The 22,795-nt window shown below is 35.4% G+C and overlaps 1 long non-coding RNA gene across 3 annotated transcripts in view; it reads right to left on the bottom strand.

The window, feature by feature from the left end:
* Positions 1 to 22,795, bottom strand: part of LOC123380040 — a 314,275-nt gene that overhangs the window by 202,908 nt on the left and 88,572 nt on the right. For all 3 annotated transcript variants that reach the window (XR_006585281.1, XR_006585280.1, XR_006585279.1), the window contains exon 2: positions 13,382 to 13,508. This is a non-coding gene — a long non-coding RNA (uncharacterized LOC123380040). The remainder of the gene's footprint in view (positions 1 to 13,381; positions 13,509 to 22,795) is intronic.

Raw genomic sequence — 22,795 nt, 5'->3', positions numbered from 1 at the left:
ATGTCATTTGAAATGTACAGATAAATACTGGTAAGAAATTATAGAAGGGAATTATCAGTTCAGACTAAGGTTAGCAAAGAGAGCATCGGGAATGTGAATTTGAGCTAAGTCTTGTGCAATACTGGATTTATAAAGGAACCAAAGGAAACGAAGAAATAGAAATTTGAGAAAAATTATTGTCATATATAAGTATTTATCAACAAACAATTAATATACAGATGTAGAAATGGAATGAGATAATAAATAGAATATTTAACTATGAAAATAACTTTTACTTATTTTTAAACACACAAAGTGATATTTCCCGGTACACAGGGTATTAGCATGTTTGAAACAAAAATTGACAAAAGAAAAATTTTTCAAGATAAGAAGATTTGACTGTCATTAATATTTTAACAATTCCCAGCCAAGTCTCCAACTCATTTCTTCTTTTTCATGCAACACTTACAGATTCAATAGAACTGTATTGCCCGTGAGAAGTGGAGGCTACAGATGGGAAAAAAAATGTAGGCCACCTCTCTAAACAATCACTGAATCAATTGTTCTTCAGCTGTTATTTTCCTTTCCTGCTCTCTCAGAAACTGGTTTTTGTACAACTGCATTAGTAATTCTATCAGTTCAGCAAGGAATCAACAATCTGACTCTTGTTCATACTTCATTATAAATACTAGGGCAGCAAACTGATTTTATAGTCTCATACATCTGTGTATTTCAAAACTAGATTATCTTTTGTATATCTCTCTTGAAATATCTGAAAAGCTTCCCTTTCCAGAAAACAAACAAACACACTTGTTTTCTCAAGTTTCCAGTAATTGGTATTTTGAATCAGAGGACGCCAGAATTCTCAAACTAAATATAAAAATTCAAATCTATACACTGACATTGACTTCTGTTGTAATCCTACAGTTCAGAAATTTTGTTTAAATTATTTCAAAAGGATAATATGTAGAGAATCCAAGCATGACTTTCTTTTTCTTCCATTTATTCTTTCCAAAAAAATATGCTATCTTATTTTAACAAGATAACATCTCAGCACACGCACATACATGTTTAAGAATTTCCTAACATGGGAGTGCCTGGGTGGCTCAGTTGATTAAGCATCCAACTTCAGCTCAGGTCACGATCTCAGGGTTTGTGGGTTTGAGCCCCGTGGTCAGGCTCTGTGCTGACAGCTCAGAGCCTGGAGCCTGCTTTGGATTCTGTGTCTCCTTCTCTCTCTCTCTCTCTCTCTCTCTGCCCCTCCCCCACTTGTGCTCTGTCTCTCAAAAATAAATAAAGATTAAAAAAAAAATAAAAAAATTAAAGAATTTCCTAATATGTTTACAAAAACAGAAAAAAATTGACTCCTGAACATGCAATGCTTTCTATTATTATAAAGAAGGAAATTAGGACCTCAAATTAGTGTCAAATTACCTAGAAGAGAATCTTAAGTGTATGTGAGTTATAGTGGGCTAAGCCTCACGTTAAATTAAATTCAAAAATCAGTTGTTAACTGATAAACTTGAAATCAGTCTATATTTTAAAATACTACCTGTTATATTAAATGCAATATATACAATCAGATTGATTAAACATAGTGGATGCCTCAATTCTAGTAACTAACATTTGGACAGTGTTTTTTTTGTTGTTGTTGTTGTTTGTTTGTTTACACACAATCTTCAGTGTCTTCCACAAGGAAATTTTCAACCAGTTTGATATCATCTAAAATAATCTCACTAAAGAAAGTTACCATTTCTTATAGATCTGGTTCTTCTCTACCATCAGAATTACAGGTTTATTTTGAAATGCCCCAGAGACATATTTTGAAAATCCAGAACTATTCAGCATATTTATTTTGACCCCTAATTTATCGTATTTTTTAAAGTAGGAAGTAAATTCAAATCTATTTGGGTCATTCTGAAAACAATCAGAGCATCTGGACCTCAGTAGTCAAAGAAGCACGTTTCAGTTCTGGTTCACAAATATGATGAGTCAAGCTTCTATAGGTATGTTTAATAGCATTCAATAAATACTTTGTAGCGCATTGGTACCTACAAGCAGTAAAGGTCAACAGGCCATAAAATAAAAAATACAGAGAACTCTAAATTTAAATGATTCCAGTGAAATTTGAATATTAAGAAATCGTGATTTTTAAAAGCTTCAGAACAAAAGCCTAAGAAACAAAACATTTACCAATGCTTATGTAAATAATTTTATATGGATATAGAAGGAATATCATGGATAAGAAATATAGACAAGACAAAACTATGGGTTTTGTAAAACAGAACAGGGATCACCAGGAACTGGGAGTGGGAAGGGGAGTTGACTACAAAGGACACAGGGCAATCTGGGGGTAATGGAATTGTTCTGCAGCATGGCTGTGACAGAGGAGATGTAGAGCTCAATGTCTTTGTCAAAGCCCATAGAACCCACCCCCCACTGCCACAAATTGATAGTTCTACTGTATATAAAAGAAAAAACAGAAATATTGAGAGAGGTTGCTTAAAGTAAAAAATCAGATGCTCTTTGTTAGTATCAGATACTACTTCAGATACTACTACAAGTGTATCAGATAGTTAATTCTATTTTCTGTGCTTTGTCCATATTCTTAACCATGGCCTTAGGATACAACACCTTAATTTCCAGTGAAGATAGAAAAGCCTGAATATGAATGTGAGTCTGTTAAAACAACAACAATAAATATAAAGCAACCCTCATTAATCACTCTCATCGTGCATCAATATTAAATTTTCTGAATATAGTACAGCAAACAATAAGACATTGTAATAAATAAGCAATCTAATACTTGTTTATTGTTCTTTATAAAACACCAAAAGTTAGCTTACCTGCATGATAAAATGTGATTGAATTTTTTATAAAAACAATCTTTTTTTCATAACTGTCATATTTTTCTGGTTGGATTATAAAATGCCACAACCATATTGGAAAATATTTTTGAAGTTTTTTTAAAGGGTTAAACAAATACATATCATATGACCCAGAAATTTTACCCCTAAAATTTATCAAAGAAAACTAAAATTATCTCCACACTAAGACTTGTACACTAATATTCATAGTATCTTTACTTGCAATAAAGAACAATCTCAATGTGCATTGATAGGTATATGAATAAGCAAACTGTGGACTGCTCTTGCAATGGAACACCTTAGCAACAAAAGTTTCAACTTAGCAGCTAAATAAATAACTATGGTATTAAATATAACTCAAAGACATACTTTTAGGAATGAGTCCATATTGATATATACAAATAACTGACAAATAAAGGGAAAACAATTGGTAATTCTTCCCTACAGAAGAATTTCAATTAATAAACATAGAAGGAATAAGGGACACAGATATCCCAAAAATATCCATTAGAATAATAATATCCACAGAATAACTGTCAAAAACAATAAACACTGAAAATGCTAAAATGGGTAGGCAAGAGTTTAGCCAGAAAAAAAATATTTGTATAGTTGCCAAATACCTCTCCCAATATACTTAGTAATTCCGAAGAAAAATTGACAAGTTTATAGCATAGGCTCTTGGTAGACACCACCTTAGCCAAAAGGATGAAATGTAGCATCATAAGCATAAAGATATTCCAACACCATATGCCTTCTGGTATAAAACACTGAGATACCTCACCTCCATAAAATCCTAATAATACAAAACTTAATCAAACTATGAGAAAACATCTAAATTGAAAAACATTCTACAAAATAACTTACGAGTATTCTTCAAAAGTGTCAAGGTCATGAAAGACAGAAAAAGTGAGGAACTATCATATATTGGAACAGACTGATGAGATAACGGCAATCAAATGCAGATCCTGAACTGATCCTGATACAGAAAAGGAACATCAGGGGAAAGATGAGTGAAATCTAAATAAGTTCTGGACTTTAGTTAATAGTACTGTGCCAGGATTAACGGAGACTCTCTGAGGGGAGAAAAGATGAATGAATGAATGAATGAATGAATGAATGAATGAATAAATAAATAAATACCAAAGGCAACAAAGAATAGAAAGGACCAGAAAACAACATCAGAAACTCCAATTCTACAAGCAACATAATGGCAATAAATTAATATCTTTTGATACTCACTCTAAACGTCAATGGACTTAATGCTCCAATCAAAAGACATAGGGTAACACAATGGATAGGAAAACAAGATCCATCTATACGCTGTTTACAAGAGACCCACTTTAGACCTAAAGACACCTTCATATTGAAACTAAGGGGATCGAGAACCATTATGCTAATGGTCAACAAAAGAAAGCCAGAGTAGCCACACTTATATCAGACAATCTAGACTTTAAAATAAAGACTGTATCAAGAGATAAAGAAGGACATTATATCATAATTAAGGGGTCTACCCACCAAGAAGACCTAACAATTGTAAACATTTATGTGCCAAATGGGGAAGAACCCAAATATATAAATCAATTAATCACAAACATAAAGAAAGCCATAGATGGTAATACCATAATAGTAGGGGACTTCAACACCCCACTCACAGCAATGGACAGATCATCTAAACAAAAAATCAACAAGGAAACAATGGCTTTGAATGACACACTGGACCAGATGGACTTAACAGATATATTCAGAACATTTCATCCTAAAGCAGCGGAATATACATTCTTCTCCAGTGCACATGGAATGTTCTCCAGAATAGACCACATAATGGGACATAAATCAGCCCTCAGCAAGTACAAAAAGACTGAGATCATACCATGCATATTTTCAGACCACAACACTATGAAACTCAAAATCAACCATAAGAAAAAATTTGGAAAGGTAACAAATACTTGGAGGCTGAAGAACATCCTACTAAACAATGAATAGGGTAACCAAGAAGTTAAAGAGGAAATTAAAAAGTATATGGAAGCCAATGAAAATGATAACACAACCCAAAACCTCTGGGATGCAGCAAAGGAAGTCATAAGAGGAAAGTATATAGCAATCCAGGCCTTCCTAAATAAGGAAGAAAGATCTGAGATACACAACCTAACCTTACGCCTTAAGGAGCTAGAAAAAGAACAGCAAATAAAACCCAAAACCAGCAGAAGACAGGAAATAATAAAGATTAGAGCAGCAATTAATGCTATCAAAACAAAAAACAAAAAAACAAAACAAAAAACAGATCAATGAAACCAGAGGCTGGTTCTTTGAAAGAATTAACAAAACTGACAAACCACTAGCCAGTTTCATCAAAAGGAGAAAGGAAAGGACACAAATAAATAAAATCAAGAATGAGAGGAGAGTTTACAACCAACACAGCAGAAATACAAACAATAATAAGAGAATACTATGAGCAATTATATGCCAATAAAATGGGCAATCTGGAAGAAATGGACAAATTCCTAGAAACATATACACTACCAAAACTGACACAGGAAGAAATAGACAATTTAAACATACCCATAAGCAGTAAAGGAATCGAATTAGTAATCAAAAATCTGCCAAAAAACAAGAGTCCAGGGCCAGATAGCTTTCCAGGGGAATTCTACCAAACATTTAAGAAAGAGTTAACACCTATTCTCTTGAAGCTGTTCCAAAAAATAGAAATGGAAGCAAAATTCCAAACTTTCTGTGAAGCTAGCATTTCCTTGATTCCAAAACCAGATAGAGCCCCACTAAAAAGGAGACCTATAAACCAATTTCCCTGATGAATGTGGATGCAAAAATCCTCAACAAGATATTAACCAACTGGATCCAACAATACATTAAAAAAAATTATTCACCATGAGCAAGCAGGACTTATACCTGGGATGCAGGACTGGTTCAATGTCCACAAAACAATTAACATGATTCATCACATCGATAAAAGAAAGGACAAGAACCATATGATCCTCTCAATAGATGCAGAGAAAGCATTTGACAAAACACAGCATCCTTTCTTGATAAAAACCCTCAAGAAAGTAGGGACAGAAGGATCATACCTTGAGATCATAAAAGCCATATTTGAATGACCCAATGCTAACATCATCCTCAATGGGGAAAAACTGAGAGCTTTCCCCCTAAGGTCAGAAATAAGACAGGGATGTCCACTCTCACCACTGTTATTCAACATAGTATTCGAAGTTTTAGCCTCTGCAGTCAAACAACACAAAGAAATAAAAGGCGTCCAGATCAGCCCGGAGGGAGTCAAACTTTCACTCTTCTCAGATGACATGATACTCTATATGGAAAACCCTAAAGATTCCACCAAAACACTGCTAGAACTGATCTATGAATTCAGCAAAGTTTCAGGATATAAAATCAACGCACAGAAATTGGTTGCATTTCTATACGCCAACAATGAAGCAAGAGAAAGAGAAATCAAGGAATCGATCCCATTTGCAATTGCACCAAAACCATAAAATACCTAGGAATAAATCTAACCAAAGAGGTGAAAAATCTATATACTGAAAACTATAGAAGGCTGATGAAAGAAATTGAAGACACAAAAAAAAAAAAAATGGAAAAAGATTCCATGCTCCTGGATAGAAAGAACAAATATTGTTAAAATGTCGATATTGCCCAAAACAATCTACATATGCAATGCAATCCCTATCAAAGTAATACCAGCATTCTTCACAGGGCTAGAACAAATAATCCTAAAATTTTTATGGAACTAGAAAACACCCCAGATAGCCAAAGCAATCTTGAAAAAGAAAACCAAAGCAGGAGGCATCACAATCTTGGACTTCAAGCTATACTACAAAGCTGTAATCATCAAGACAGTACGGTACCGGCACAAGAACAGACACTCAAATCAATGGAACAGAATAGAGAACCCAGAAATGGACCCACAAACGTATGGCCAACTAATCTTTGACAAAGCAGGAAAGAATATCCAATTGAATAAAGACAGTCTCTTCAGCAAGTGGTGCTGGGAAAACTGGACAGCGACATGCAGAATGATGAACCTAGACTACTTTCTTATACCATACACAAAAATAAACTCAAAATGGAAGAAAAATCTCAATGTAAGACAGGAAGCCATCAAAATCCTCGAGGAGAAAGCAGGCAAAAACCTCTTTGATCTTGGCCGCAGCAACTTCTTACTCAACACGTCTCCAGAGGTAAGGGAAACAAAAGCAAAAATGAACTACTGGGACCTCATCAAAATAAAAATCTTCTGCACAGCGAAGGAAATAATCAGCAAAACTAAAAGGCAACTGACAGAATGGGAGAAGATATTTGCAAATGACATAGCAGATAAAGGGTTAGCATCCAAAATCAATAAAGAACTTATCAGAGTCAACACCCAAAAAACAAATAATCCAGTGAAGAAATGGGCAAAAGACATGAATGGACACTTCTCCAAAGAAGACATCCAGATGGCCAACCGACACATGAAAAAATACTCAACATCACTCATCATCAGGGAAATACAAATCAAAACCACAATGAGATACCACCTTACACCTGTCAGAATGGCTAACAGTAACAACTCAGGCAACAACAGATGTTGGCGAGGATGTGGAGAAAGAGGATCTCTTTTGCATTGTTGGTGGCAATGCAAGCTGGTGCAGCCACTCTGGAAAACAGTATGGAGGTTCCTCAAAACACTAAAAATAGAACTACCCTACAACCCAGAAATTGCACTACTAGGTATTTATCCAAGGGATACGGGTATGCTTTTTCGAAGGGACACATGTACCCCAATGTTTATAGCAGCACTATCAACAATAGCCAAAGTATGGAAAGGGCCCAAATGTCCATCGATGGATTAACAGATGAAGAAGATGTGGTATATATATATACAATGGAGTATTACTTGTCAATCAAAAAGAATGAAATCTAGCCATTTGCAACTACGTGGATGGAACTGGAGGGTATTATGCTAAGTGAAATTAGAGAAAGACAAAAATCATATGACTTCACTCATATGAGGACTTTAAGAGACAAAACAGATGACCATAAGAGAAGGGAAACAAAAATAATATAAAAACAGGGAGGGGAACAAAACATAAGAGACTCTTAAATATGGAGAACAAGCAGAGGGTTACTGGAGGGGTTGTGGGAAGGGGGGCAGGCTAAATGGGTAAGGGACATTAAGGAATCTACTCCTGAAATCATTGTTGCGCTATATGCTAATTTGGATGTAAATTTTAAAAATTAAATTAAATTAATAAAAAAATAGTATTGTGCCAGGATTAATTTCCCAGTTTTGATAAATTTTCTATGATTATAATAAGACATTAACACAAGGACAAACTGGGTAAAATTATATGAGAATTCTGTGTATTATTTTTGCAACTATACTGAACGATGAAAAGTACATCAAAATATTTATTGTTAGAAAGCTTCCAATATTATTGGAGATATTTCATGTTTCCAAAAATATATAGAAAATTAGATTCTTAGCAAAGTTCAGTGAATTGGCTTTTCGTGTTTGAATCATTAATCAATAAAAATTATATGTTGAATTCTTACTCCATACTAAGGACAAAGCAATTTTCCCATGCTAAGGAAACAAAACATCCCAACTTAAAATAAGATTCTACTACAGTCCCTCATTCAAAAGCTTTCTAGCACCTACTATTAAAAGTCTGCCATGTGAAAGTATGCATAAAAAGATAATTAAAATATCAGCAAGTACAACAGGAAATGATGGGTCTCATGGCTGTCATTCAAAAAGTGATCATAAACATTTTTTTCTCAAACTTTTTTCTGCTGCTTTAAGAAAAGTGACTCTAAAATTTGTGTAAAGTTATGTTATAAAAAATTATTGTTTTACTCCAAACAAATGTGTGGCCATATACGTGGTAATAATATGCAATCATTATTTTCACCGATTTCTACTACTTAAGAATTTCTGCTTCCTGGGAATTCATTTTTAAAAATAGCTTGACATTGTACTTAGCTTTAGTTAGAAAACATCAAGTAAACGACAACAAAAATAAATACAACTGCAGAAGAAAAAAGTAGGACGAAGCTTGTGTATTATCAGCTTTTCTTTAATCAATAAACTCAAAAGGGCACAGAAACTTGATTGCTTCTTTTAAGTGATTTTTTTTGGTCATTTACTTTTGTTTGTTTGTTTGTTTGGTCTAAGTGTATTTCTTGTATGCAACACATAGGTGTTTTCTTTTTCAACCCAATCTGTCAGTCTCTGCCTTTCACTAGAGGACTTCAGACCATTTGTATTTAATACAACAATTAATCTATTTCCTCCAAATAATAAACATTTTTTAGTTTCTTGGTTGTTCCTTCCTTTTCCATTTTCCTTATTTTTATAACTACTTTTTGAATGTCAAGTTCCTTGCCAATGAAGCATAAAGGAAATGAAGAACCATTTCACATCTCTGCATTAGATACCACGAAATTCTGAACAGGAAGAAAGCTCACATTAAACAGCCTGGAACTTTACTCCTTGATTTATCCAAAAACAAAAGCATTCACCCAGCAGTGTCCTATTACATTGCTTATCCTATCATTAAACAAAAGAAATAACAGCCAATGCTGATTTATGTATCCCAGGAAAGGTTGAACTGTTTGTAGCTTTGAGCAGAGGAAAAAAAGGTACAGCTTGTATTATAATGTCATCGGCTTAAATACCTCCGAAGTTTCATCCACAACGTGGAAGCAAAGTATCAAGGAAGTTATCGACCCTGCCACTCTCCTGCAGTGGGCAGTAACTTGGAATTACTGATTTCTCTCCTTCTAGCCACTTCCTGGCTTAGTGCATTCTGTGCTGATGATGTCACAAAAGCCTCCCTATTTTAAGAACTCCTTTTTGAAATTTCAAGGACTGTCAACTTCTTTGAAATTATAATTTTTTGTTTGTGTGTTTTAGCAGCCAAATTTAACTGGAAAAAATATCCCAGTTCTCTGTGAAGATAAAGCTCTTTTGACAACATCTGGCTTCTCTGCGTTGGTGAAGAATGATTCATACGTCATTATTTCTCTATTCCATGCTTTGGTACCAAAGACTGCCAACATTCCTGAAAGAAATTTATCCACTGCTTAGAATGGATTCGACTTTATTGGAAGCAGGGCCTACACAAAATCTTGTCTTCATTATATTTTGTTCCTCACCACGAAAAAAAACCGTATCATTAAACTTTGATCAGATATGTTATGGTAAAAAGAGGAAAGGAGAGACTATACTCAAAACAACAGATAGGAATTCATTCACAGATTCATTTTCTTAGTAGATGTTTTATAAATTCTTAATTTCAAGGTAAGTCACTGAATCATGTCTCTTCTGAAACCATCAGACACTGAAAAATAACAAGGTTTTTGGCACACTTCTCCATTGTGTTAGATGCTGGAAGTAGATAATTATGTGAACTTCCCAAAGTTCAAAAAAGAGTTTCTGGCTAGCTGATATGCAGAATAACAAAAGCTGTATCACTTTGTCCCCAAGTGGAAATCTATAGAACTTGTAAATGCTGAAGAAATTTTATGTCTAGACAAAATTAAACTTGAAATATGGATTTACAGTCATTTACTTATTGCTCTAGATAAGAGAAGAAACCTTTCCAAACATGACGTCACTAGCTTACAAAGAAAATTGTTCAACACAAAGTCATGACTAAGAGTTAAAGTCTAATGTTCTAACACAAGACTTTCTTCATCTAGTAAAATTAGCAATGTGACATTTAGGAGCTGTTTGTTTTCCTATGTGTGTAAGATTTTGCATTAGTATGTGCTATGATCAAAATACAAAGCTAAAATTTATATAATTTCAAAAATGTTACATAAGAGATTGGTCAATAATTCTCGACTCTCCTTCACCTTTCCCCTTCCCAGGTGCTTCAGGCTTCCCTGGTGCCTCTGAGGACTGTGAGTTCCCTAATCTCATCTAGGAATTAATTTGCAGTGATAACAGAGGCAAAGTATTGCAAATCCTAATTTATTTACACTGAAATGGCAAAGTAGCCAGTGGGAGACACAATAGGAATATAGTAATCTGAAGTTCTCAAATACACAAACTTGAATTTGCAGATTTCCACGATAAAAAAAAAAACACCATATTTCAATCATTTCTCATTCTCTTCACTTGTTATTTCCTTAAAGTGGTACATCTTCCCTGCCACCTACCCTCCCCATGTTGCCTCAGGATGCTCCAAAAGTCCATACCCAAATGATATCTGTAAGCCTATATCCTTGTCAACACATGGTTAAAGAATAAAGTATGGCTTGCTGTCTTTGTCTTCTGTTTGACACCTGTATAGTCTCCTATAGCCCCTATTAACAGTAACCTTGAAGCTACTTGATTTCCTTCCCTAAAGCTCTTAGATTTTCTTCCAAATGTGTAGCGGCATATTATATTTATTTAAAATATAATATTCAAATTAAAGATAAATAAATATTTCAAGATAAACAAAAACGTATGCTTTGAGACATTTATTTTTATTTTATCTAAAAGATACCCATCAGGATTGAACCGAGATACCCATTTCTTCACTGTTTTATACATTTTATTCTGTTATTTTGTGCAAACTGTAATTCTACTTTTTTTGGACACATTGTATGAAGCTTATATGCAATATATTATGCTGCTCAGCTATGCTTTTCATCATTTTACTGACCCAAAATTTCGAACACTTTTTGTGCGAAATAAAAGCATCTTTATTATAGTCATTTACTTTTGAGCAGAATTAAATTTTAGCTTTTGGCTTATTTTCACAGTTTGAATTTCATTTCAAGAAACTGCAATTGCATTTTCTTTGAAAAATGAAGGAGAAAAAATTAATCCTCCATAAAGGTTTTTTTATATGCTACCTATATAAAATATTTTATACTTTTTTTGTGAAAACTTTCTATCAAATCTTTTAATTTCACATTTACCATGACAGACATGTCACTTATTTATTTTTTAGTTTATTTATTTATTTTGAAATAGAGGGAGAGAGAGAGAGAGGCAAGATAGAGGGGAAGAGAAAGAACTTGGCAGGCTCCACACAGTCAGTATGAAGCCTGATGCCAGGTTCGAACCCACAAACCATGAGATCATGACCTGGGCCAAAACCAAGAGTTGGACGCTTAACCAACTGAGCCACTCAGGTACCCTGATATGTACCTTTTTAAAAAATGTATCATTTTAATTGAACCAATTTTCTTATTCCTCTTAGGTAATGTTGACCTGCTGCTGTGGTATATATTTGAAAAAATAATTTCATGTGCATTATTTCATTTGATATTGACAACAGACTCAACAGAGTGGACCAACCCTTCATTGGCCAAACTGTGAGCTACCTCCCACAAATTACCAATTTTACAATTGATGACATAAAATCATTGAGAATAAAGGGTTTGGTTTTTAGTTTTTTAATGTTTATTTATTTTTGAGAGAGAGAGAGAGAGAGAGAGACAGTGTGCAAGTGGGGGAGGGGCAGAGAGAGAGAGGGAGACACAGAATCTGAAACAGACTCCAGGCTCTGAGCTGTCAGCACAGAGCCCAATGTGGGACTCCAACTCAGAAAGGGTGAGATCATGACCTGAGCCAAAGTCAGAGGCTTAATCGACTGAGCTACCCGGGAGCCTCACGAGTTTTTTGTTTTTAAATATATGCAGTGACTGAAAGAAGAGCTAAGACTAATGTTTATCTTTCTAGAAACAGAATCTTCACTTCCTCACATGTCTTTTTTTTTTTTTTTAGTGTGTATTTGAGAGAGAGAGAGAGTGAGTGAGTGAGGGCATGAGCAACAGAGGGGCGGAGAGAGAAAGAATCCCAAGCAGGCTCCACACTATCAACACAGAGCCTGACACAGGGCTCAATCCCAGGAACGATGAGATCATGACCAGAGTTGAAATTAAGAGTCCAGTCATTCAACCAACTGAGCCATCCAGGCGCCCCCCCCCCCGCCACAACTCTCTTTATATTGTATGAGAGAAGGGAAGAAATGGGATTCAGTATTCATCAGCTGTCCCAGCATATTAAATCTCTCTCCAGAGCAAAAAATTATTTTTGATATTTACTTAAAAATCTACCAGTAGTACAAGTGCAGGAACTACAGGCATCATCAGATCCATTTTACAATTTTACATAAATCCTAAAGTGTTTGATATATGAAACAAAATCAAAACCATCTCCTTTCCTTTTACTATCCCTGAAGATAAAAACTATTTTGCATATAAATTATCAAAACTCAATCAAAATCGTTATTTCCCCAGCCTATGTATGTAAGTCAGTTGAGAGGTTTCGGCCAGAAACATATTATCATCTAGATAATTCACTTGATTTAAAGCATGTTATTGATTTTTAGACCGTACAAAAGCATTGGAGACCAACCCAGATCATTCTAAAAAGGTTTCTAAATTTCTTTTATCAGACTGTATTCACGTTTTTTTTGGTATGATATTTAATAACACTTTGTATCAATTTGCAGCTCATTTGCAGAGGTCATTCTGTTACTTTAATTATTAGAGAAGAATAATTGTTCTATTGGTTTACTTACTTTTGGAGGTGGGATGGATAGTCAGAAGACCTTTATCCTTCTTTGTTACTCACTCTCAGAAAGGCCCACCAGGGGTCAGCAAACTTTTTCCGTAAAAGGTGAGTAGTAAATATCTTAGGCTTTGAGGCTGGAAAGGGAAAATCAAAAATATATGTAGGTGCTTATATGACCATCTAAATGTAACCATTTACAAATGTAAACACAATCGTTAGCTTTTAGGTACAGAAGTCCACTGGGAGCCCTCTCTTTTCAGGATGCCATTGCAGGATTGTTTCAACAAGGCTGCAGGACTCAGACAAAGGAATTCAGACTACCACTACACATATTAAGGTCTTCTAAGAAATCTCTAGCCCAGCATTGATGGTAATAAGAAGCAGGTCTGAACTGGAGGGCCTATCTGTATATCCCCTGACCTGGGTCTGAGTACAGGAAAAGTTCCCATACCATTCCCCAAGGCACCCTCTACTCCTAAATATCCCCTTCAAAGAAATCACCTCTGGCCTATGAACTTTTCATCTTCTCTAATTCAGACTGCACATGGTGATTATGGATCCACCTTATTGGTTTTTACTAAATCCTATAGGGATCCATGACTTTGTGATTCTGTGTCTCCTTTTTAGAGAGAGAGGGTAAGAGTATCTGCATTTGCCATAGGATAGTTCCATCCTGCTAGGCAGGAACTGAGTGTGATCACTACAGTTATACTGAAATTCAGCTATCTATAGAAGGATAATTATGGGTGTTCCGTAACCAATGTTTGACCATATTATTCATTAACCTCTTGTGTCTCAGCTCTAAATCCACCACTCTAGACTATGCTTTGTTAGTCTGCAGATGGGACTCTGACAATCATATTTTTCTTTGGACTGCTAGCTTTCAGTCAACTGGTGGGTACCAGAGGGAAAAGTGAAGGCAATGGCAACACTTGACTTCATCCTCCAGCCTCTTTTGGACTCAGAGCCAGCCTCACTGCATGCCTTCCAACAGAGGAGTAGTGGCAAAACCCTTCTTCAAAACTCTGAATTCCTGTTTCATTGGGCCCCTGCCCCAAGATACCAGGTTCTGAGCAATCCAATCTCTTCCCTGGGGTGACGGCTGCTTCCTACTGTTATTACCCGAAAGTCCCTTTTTATTTTTTCAGAACCTCCATACCTATGTTCCTATAGCTCTTTCTATCAAAGTCATTTGTTAAAATGTTCAGTGTAGCTTTTAATTTTCTTGTCAGAATCCAAGCTGATGTAGAGGAGAGGCTAGATTTCAAATGCCAGTTAAAATTGATTTTTTACATTGATTTCTTAACTGATTTCACAAATTAATTGTTAAATTGAGGTTGTAAAGAGATTACTAATGGAAAAAATCAAGACAGCATATATTTTGAAAGTAGAGCAGAAGGCAAGTAGTAATAATCATAATTTCAAAAACAGGAGCTACACTGTTGAGTGTCTACCGATGGCCAACATTGTGGTAAGAGCTTTATGTTTATCAAATCCTCACAAAAGCACTGCAAGGCAGAATCACTATCTCCACAGGTGAGGAAACTGAGCATCAGAGAGTTAAATGATTTGCACAAAATCACAGAGAAAGTGCATGGCAGGGTCAAAACTGAAGTCCTGTTCTATTTGATTCCAAATTATGCCACTCTACCCACCAAGGAAGATAGCATTAGGAGGACAGACAGAAGGGTTATGAGTGTACCTAGTAAATGATACCACATAGCTAAGTAGGGACAAAAGAATAAAAAGAAATATTGATTAAAGGTTTGCTTCTTTGGCAGTCAATATATGTAACAAGTTTGGAGAAAGCAAGTAATGTATCAGTTGGACTATGAGCATAGAAAGTTCGAAAATACAAGAAACATGCTTGAGATCAAAGGGACATGCCCTATTGGGGACACTTACTTGAGTCAATTTGAAGAAGTAATTTTAATTTTAATACTGACTACCTGGGGAAAATTCACTTAAAGCCATATACTCATGTTCTGTTACAAAGACTGTAGAGTAGAAAAATTTAATTTTTAAGGGATTTTCTCCCACTCATTCACATGCCAGATTCTTTGTAGTTGGTCAAAAAAAAGCTTAATTAATTAAGGGAGGGATGTAATTCCAAATCTGGGATCAAGGACTTGGAACCAAAGGGCAGAATATGGGCATTCTTGGTTGTGGTGGCAATAGGAGAACCAGCCTGGACATGGACTGAGAACAGTAAAGTCTGTGGAAAAGATATTGCAGGACCATTGGCAAGGAAATGGATCAGGACATTTTCCGTAAGAGCACTGAATGGCAGCATTTGTGACATTTAAGCATTTGGCTATTCGAATAACTGTTGTGGATCACAAGATATGATATAAGGTAAATTATTCTAGAGTATAGATGAGGTCTGTTTCTACTGCCACACACCCTACATTCTGGATATATCTGGATAATTATCCAATGCATCATGGGCTTACCTTTAAGCACTCTCTAAACAGAATGCTGTAACCAAATCCTGTATCTGATAAACATTTACTCATCTCTCATGTCAAATAAAATTTTACCTATTTGTTAAAATTGTCTTAGGTACTGTTCGTTGTTTCTCTGTGGTCCCTTAGTAGTTTGTCAAAAATCCCCTTAATTCTATATACCGTGTTGTACATAGATAATTATGCCTAGATTTTCCCCCAACACTCTAGCTATGAATAGGAAATTTGTCTTCTTCATTTTCTAAACCATCTAAAATAGTGTCCTGCAAAAGATAGTTACAAAATGAACTAAAGTGTTCCCTCACCAATAAGTATTGTTGAATAAATTAATAGAAGAGTTAATAAATTAAGTACACAAATATAAGTTGGCTACCTATTAAAAAGAACAAACTATTCTCCTGCCAATTAAATATAAAGACAAATACACAGAGGAATGAGTAATCACAAAAACCAGAAACAATTACTCTAAATGCCATAATTTTATCATTTTAAAATATAACCAATTAAAGCAGTGCCATACATTAATGATTTCTAGTAAATTAAGAAACTTGGGTATTCAACCATGCTGTTTAATTACCTGTGTCCTTAAGTGTTACCAATTATGTATCTCTTTCGTATGAAAAAATATGGCTGTAAGTCAGTAAAGCATCACTCCTTCTGGACAAGGAAAGTGAGTAGTTAATTAGTGAAGAAGATAAAACGGCTTCCTCTGGGATAAGCAAAGTAATACTCAGGAATACCTGGAGCATGGACTGAGACATGAGTAATTTCAGGTAAAATTTCTTGAACTAGTGATTTCTACAAATTAACACCAAAAAATTTAGGCTAACATATATTCTGGAAGGATGTGGACAGTGCAGGAAACTGAAAAATCCTCAACTAGATCTAGTTTAGTTGTATAGCTTTTGCTACAACCGAATTTCCTTTCTTCCAAGTTTTCAACATTAGTGTAGTGTTCAAGTAGGAATACTACTGTTCTGAGTACTCCAAGGGACGAATGTATCTGATCCATGACCTTCATTCAGTGACACTTATTCAGTTAATCCTTCTTCAGTTTTGAGTACTTCGGTCCTCTTCACATGCCTAGTAATACTTTACCCTTTTCTTTTTTTTTTTATTTTTTTTTCAACGTTTATTTATTTTTGGGGGGACAGAGAGAGACAGAGCATGAACGGGGGAGGGCAGAGAGAGAGGGAGACACAGAATCGGAAACAGGCTCCAGGCTCTGAGCCATCAGCCCAGAGCCCGACGCAGGGCTCAAACTCACGGACTGCGAGATCGTGACCTGGCTGAAGTCGGACGCTTAACCGACTGTGCCACCCAGGCGCCCCAGTACTTTACTCTTTTCTTAAAGCTCAAACTGTTCAGTTGATCAGACAAAGAGATTGAAAAAGTAACCTTTTTTGGTTAAAGAGCCTAAGTCTTATACTATAAAAATCCTTTCTTCCTTGTCATACTCCTGTATCCTAATCTTTTGGTTTCTGACTTGGCAGTGGAGACAAGTGTGTTCTTTTTTTTTTTTTTTTTTTTTTTTTTTTTAACGTTTTTATTTATTTTTGGGACAGAGAGAGACAGAGCATGAACGGGGGAGGGGCAGAGAGAGAGGGAGACACAGAATCGGAAACAGGCTCCAGGCTCTGAGCCATCAGCCCAGAGCCCGACGCGGGGCTCGAACTCACGGACCGTGAGATCGTGACCTGGCTGAAGTCGGACGCTTAACCGACTGCGCCACCCAGGCGCCCCAAGTGTGTTCTTTTCATGATAACGATGGTTGAATGAAGAGATACATATTCCTGAAAACTAGTTACTCCCTGGTGCTAGGCTAGAACCACAAGATCTTCAGATAGAATTAAACTCTCTGCCTCTAGCCCCTGACTAATGATTCATCCAGGCATCAGATTTTGTTGAGCATCTAAAAAGCTTAAGAGCCAGTCCTTCCAGAAAGGAGCAGCATGTTAGTACAAGAGCAGGCATGAAGTAGCAGCACCGTATGTGGGCTGAGGACAATAAAGTTGTAGAATTATATAACCTCTCCAGTAATGTTTGTTTCATCATCTAAAAATAAGAATATTAACATCGGGTTTATACAATGTGTTGTCAGTGTTAAATATGATATTTTTTGTAAAACATTTGGTTTGGCAGAGATTGCAATTTACCACAGCAACCATTTCCTCCTGGGCAAACTATATTTCCCAGCCTTCTATAGAGTAAGTTCTGGCCACATGCCTATGTTCTAGCCAATAAAGTTCACCAGAAATATTATGTATGATTTATGGGAAATGTCCTTCCAGGGGGTACACTCATCTTTTCTTTCTGAGTATTGTTGGCTGGAATGTACTATTCGTGTTCGGTATAGCTCAAGTAGCCATCTTGAATCATGGGGTAGCTCATGAAGGAGAGTAGAGCAGCAATACAGAATGCATCCAAGTCTGTTCATAATGTTCTTCTCCTCCCTCCTTCAGGACTACTTCTAGGTGCAAGTAATAAAAACTACCTTTGTTTTATTTTGTGTGCTTGTTTGTTTCTTTGTTCCTATACATTCAGCACAACCTAGAACAAACTTACACAACTCACATAGTCAATTTCTTACAATTTCTATAACCTCAGGGTGATTTTAGAAGCGCAGAAATGGAAGGAAAGGATACCAGATAAGAGACTGTTACCTAAATGCAAAAAAAAAAAAAATATATTGCAGAGGTAGAACAGACAGGTAACACATTGGTCTTTAAAGATGGAGTGATGTATGACCGAGACTTTACACAGAGTTGCAAGAAATATACAGTAATATTAACCGGAATAGGGAATTGACAGTAATAAAGCTATTGTGGAATAGAAGAATAAGTTGGGTTTTAGACATATTGAGTTGGGTGTGTTGGCATAGTGTCTTGATGAAAATGTGAAGCAAATATCACAGTTTTATACTTCTGTATGGTGTAAATTCAGATTGTAGCGGATTTATTTCAATTACTAATTCATTCAAAAGTTTCTCTCAAGCACCTATTTTGTTCCAGGCACCATTTGGGGCCTTGGGATACACTAGTATTCTTGTCCTCAAGAAGGCTCACTGTCACAAAAAGCACATTTAATTTTCTTCTAGGACATGAAGATGGTAACTTCATTTTGCAGATTCTTCATTGTCACGGTAGCACAGTGATTGCATTGATACCTTGGCATTATCCAATATCTTAGCCAAAACTTTACTTTTTCATGTAATTTCATCACATTAAATTTATTGTGTGGTACCACAAAGGAGCTAGTTGCTTAACCTTGAAATTTTCAGCATGAAAGAGTAATAGAAATAAGTTTCAGGACAGAAACTAACGGAAAACAGTCTTACACATTCCACTGATTTTAAGCAATAATTTCCTGAGTAAAATCTGGAGCACACTTGGAAATTGTAGACATTAATAAAGCCTATTTCTTCCCCTTGCTAGCAATTTGGAGAGTGTACCTGTATTATTGCAAGCATAAATTCAGCCACAGAACCATGTAAACAGCTCTGTTAATATTTATTACCTCCTTTCTTTGTTTCATGAGGTTTCAGCAAAGGTCTTTATTTTGGTCATGGGAAAAAATACTTAAATCCATATAATTTTGAGACTTCTGAAAAGTAAATGATTATTCTTCAGTAAAAAGCATATGTTTATATTGGTTTTATTGGTTTATACTGGTTTTATTAATCACCTCAAACCATTTTTTACATTCTTTAACTATATTTTAGCAACACAGAACTCTTCAAACTGAAAATCAGTAATACTTCATTGCTGCAATTGTATAAGAGAAATATTAAACTATACTTTAGGACTAGCTTCTGACTAGATAAATGGTTTTGAACCAAGTCATAAACTTCAGATGACTGAGCAGCTCAGTTCACTAAAATATTTATGTCTGGCTTTAAACATTCCATAAAAATACCAACTTTGGTTCCCTGAACTCTTCTAACATTTGAAAGGTTTACATACCAGTTGCTTTGGGAGGATTTCAGTAAACTTTTTTAATAACTGCCTAAGTTGCTTATTTTACACAGAAACCATAGGTCACAAATTTACACAAACTGACATAACACTGCCAGTGCACCACTAAGTTGCCTGTGGTGGGTTTAAATAATTAGGAAGGAAGCATTAATTTAAGCATTAAGATCAATAGGCTATTATTCACTCATTCAAATTGGCTGCCAATCTCATCATTTTTTGAAGGACATCACATGAGCTTGAGGATAAGTATTAATTTTAATTTCAATACCTGCCATTTATGCATTTCAGAGTGCTTCATCATTTTCAACCCCACAACATTGCGAGAGGCAACATTTAAAGAAAGTCAACAGTCATGGATACAGTTGAGAATATTTTTTTTTTTACGTTAAAGTCTTGATCACCATATTTCACATTACTTATGGAAATGAATGTGTAGGACCTGCTATTTTGTACTTAAAATATGTTTTCTTGGATACATTATTTATGTTATAATGTTCAGCTATGCCTACCTGATATGCCTATTCAGCAGTTAGTGGCTGTAAAAAACATGTATAAAATATGCATAGGTAATATTAATTTTTTTAGAAAACTTCAAGAAACAGGATCACAAGTTACAAACCACTAATTTATGTATATATGTGTTTAATATTGATTTGTTTTTTAATAATTTATTGAATTTGAAGAGGCATGGTTATGATAGACTAGATGTTGTACTTTATGAAGTCTGAAAACAGATCAGCAGCTGAGTCAGACTGAGGTCAATGTGACATTTACCAGAGAAGACATGAGATGAAGGGCTGGACATTGTGGTCCAACTCCCAGCTTTGCTATTTAGTAGCTGAATGACCTTGAACAATCTTTCCACAGTCAAGACTATCAGTTTTACTTCTTTGAAAATATATTCCTGCCAATATCACTGGAAAAATATAGGACTCAACTATGACAATTTATATCAAAGCTCTTTACATTCCAAGCACATGAAAAAATGCAAGTTATTAATAAGAGTGCCCTGTTGTTGCCACTTTTTATGGATCACTGGAGAGTAATCATATGCCATATGTTCCAGAAAGGACAGTCAAGCTCATCTCTACTCATTACCTTGTGAACTTAATTTCTTCATCCATGGCATCTGATTCTATTTATCTTCTGTCCACTGCTAGTGTGTCCTCATAGTACTTATCAGGAAGATGACAAGTTAGTTGACTGTGATGGCTCACATAGTGATTTTAACCCAAAACTTCAGTTCTGAGAATTTGGGTGGTGCTCCCTGAGCTGATCCCTGGAATACATTCTTTAGCATCCTATCAGGGAAATAACAAATATACCTAAAAACGGAGATGGAATTACAACCCAGCTGTGACTCACCATCTCCATTTATCTTTTTCTACCTTTATCTTCTATTACTGATAGAAGGTTCCATTTCTACTGCCATCATTCTTTAATACAGGCCTGTGCTTGAGTTAATCCTAAAGTAGAAGTTAAGACATTCATGAATTCTGAAGACGTTCCACTCATTATTCATCTCAGTACCTTTGCCATAAAAAACTAATCATTTCAAGAGAACTAACCAACAGTGTTAAAAGACATTTGGTTAACTTCATATTTATTAGGAATGTGGCTTTGCCCAACTTTCTTTTTCCTCATCTTCGTGGTTGAGAAATACCAGAATTTGAGGTCCTACTCAAACGTTAATATCTTACATTTTCCAAGATGCCCCTGTTCAGGCTTTCTCCGAAGGATGGGTTCATCAGTTAATTGTTTAAGAAGTTAATAAACCTTGATATAAACAATTTATGAAATAATCTTTTCAGTTACATCTTCTTGATCCCTAACAATGTATCTTTTCTTACATGTCTTTTTTTTTCTTCCTCAAATTTTTCCCTACTCAACTCTTTTTCCAAAACAAGAATCTTCTTAAACTGATTCCAGTGCCTCTATTATTATCATTTTCCTCGGGCCTTGTATTCAAGATGGCAATAACTATTTAAAAAAATAATAAAAATGTACAGTATATAAAACTTTTCCTTATTAGCACTAAAATAATTTGGGAATGCTGACATAAAAGGCTGATTTGCAAATTTTCAGATATTTCTATGATCATATTCTTTTATAAGCATACTATGTTTGCTATGTATCTATTTCAAGAGAGGCAAAAACTACTCATTTAATCTTTTCATAACAGTTATGAAACACTTGCTAGCTTTACAGAGGTATACTACATAGGGGCAAAATTGCAAAATACAATCTTTGCCATTTGAGAATACACAATATAAATGAATAAATTATACAAACACAATCACTCCCCATTGGCTACAGTTAATGACTTTTTGTTTACTACTTCTTTACAGGGTGCCTAACACATAACGAATACCTAGTAAAGATTCTGAATGAGCACATTCATAAATTATGTAACCAAAAGAGTGGGGTTAATTGTATATGGTCTGCAGAGAAAGAAAAAGGAAGATAGTCATGTGAATTGGAGCCAAAAAATACCACATAGAGAAGAAGAGACAGAGAGTATTGATAACATTTGTCTAGGTGCAAAATGGCAAAATGCGTTTCAAGTAGAAATTATTTCAGAATGTTGCAAGACGGCAAAGTATTTCTATAGCTATTTAGGTCCACCAGTGAAGTTTTACCCCAGACTCTTACCCCAACAAAGTTCTGAAAAAAACTCTCTTATACCCCATTTACTCCCACTTCCCATTGCCTGGACCTTCTGCTGCACTCTCTGGAATTCACAGCCAAATCCCTTCTATTCCCTTCACCTTCCCTGAATGTTTCCTTCACAGTCTTCCTGTAATATACCGGGCTTTTTCATAGAAAAAGAAACCTTCTCAGGTGGTTTCTGATTTTCTTCCCTCATCACTCATACTAGTGAGCTTAGAGATGAGACAGAAATCAACCTTGGGGTACCTGGGTGGCTCAGTCGGTTAAGTGTCCAACTTCAGCTCAGGTCATGATCTCATGGTTTGTGAGTTC

This window comes from Felis catus, chromosome C2, assembly GCF_018350175.1.
Source record: "Felis catus isolate Fca126 chromosome C2, F.catus_Fca126_mat1.0, whole genome shotgun sequence".
Taxonomy (NCBI): domain Eukaryota; kingdom Metazoa; phylum Chordata; class Mammalia; order Carnivora; family Felidae; genus Felis; species Felis catus.
Note: the sequence above shows the minus strand (reverse complement) of the source record. Positions and strands in the feature narration are given on the sequence as shown.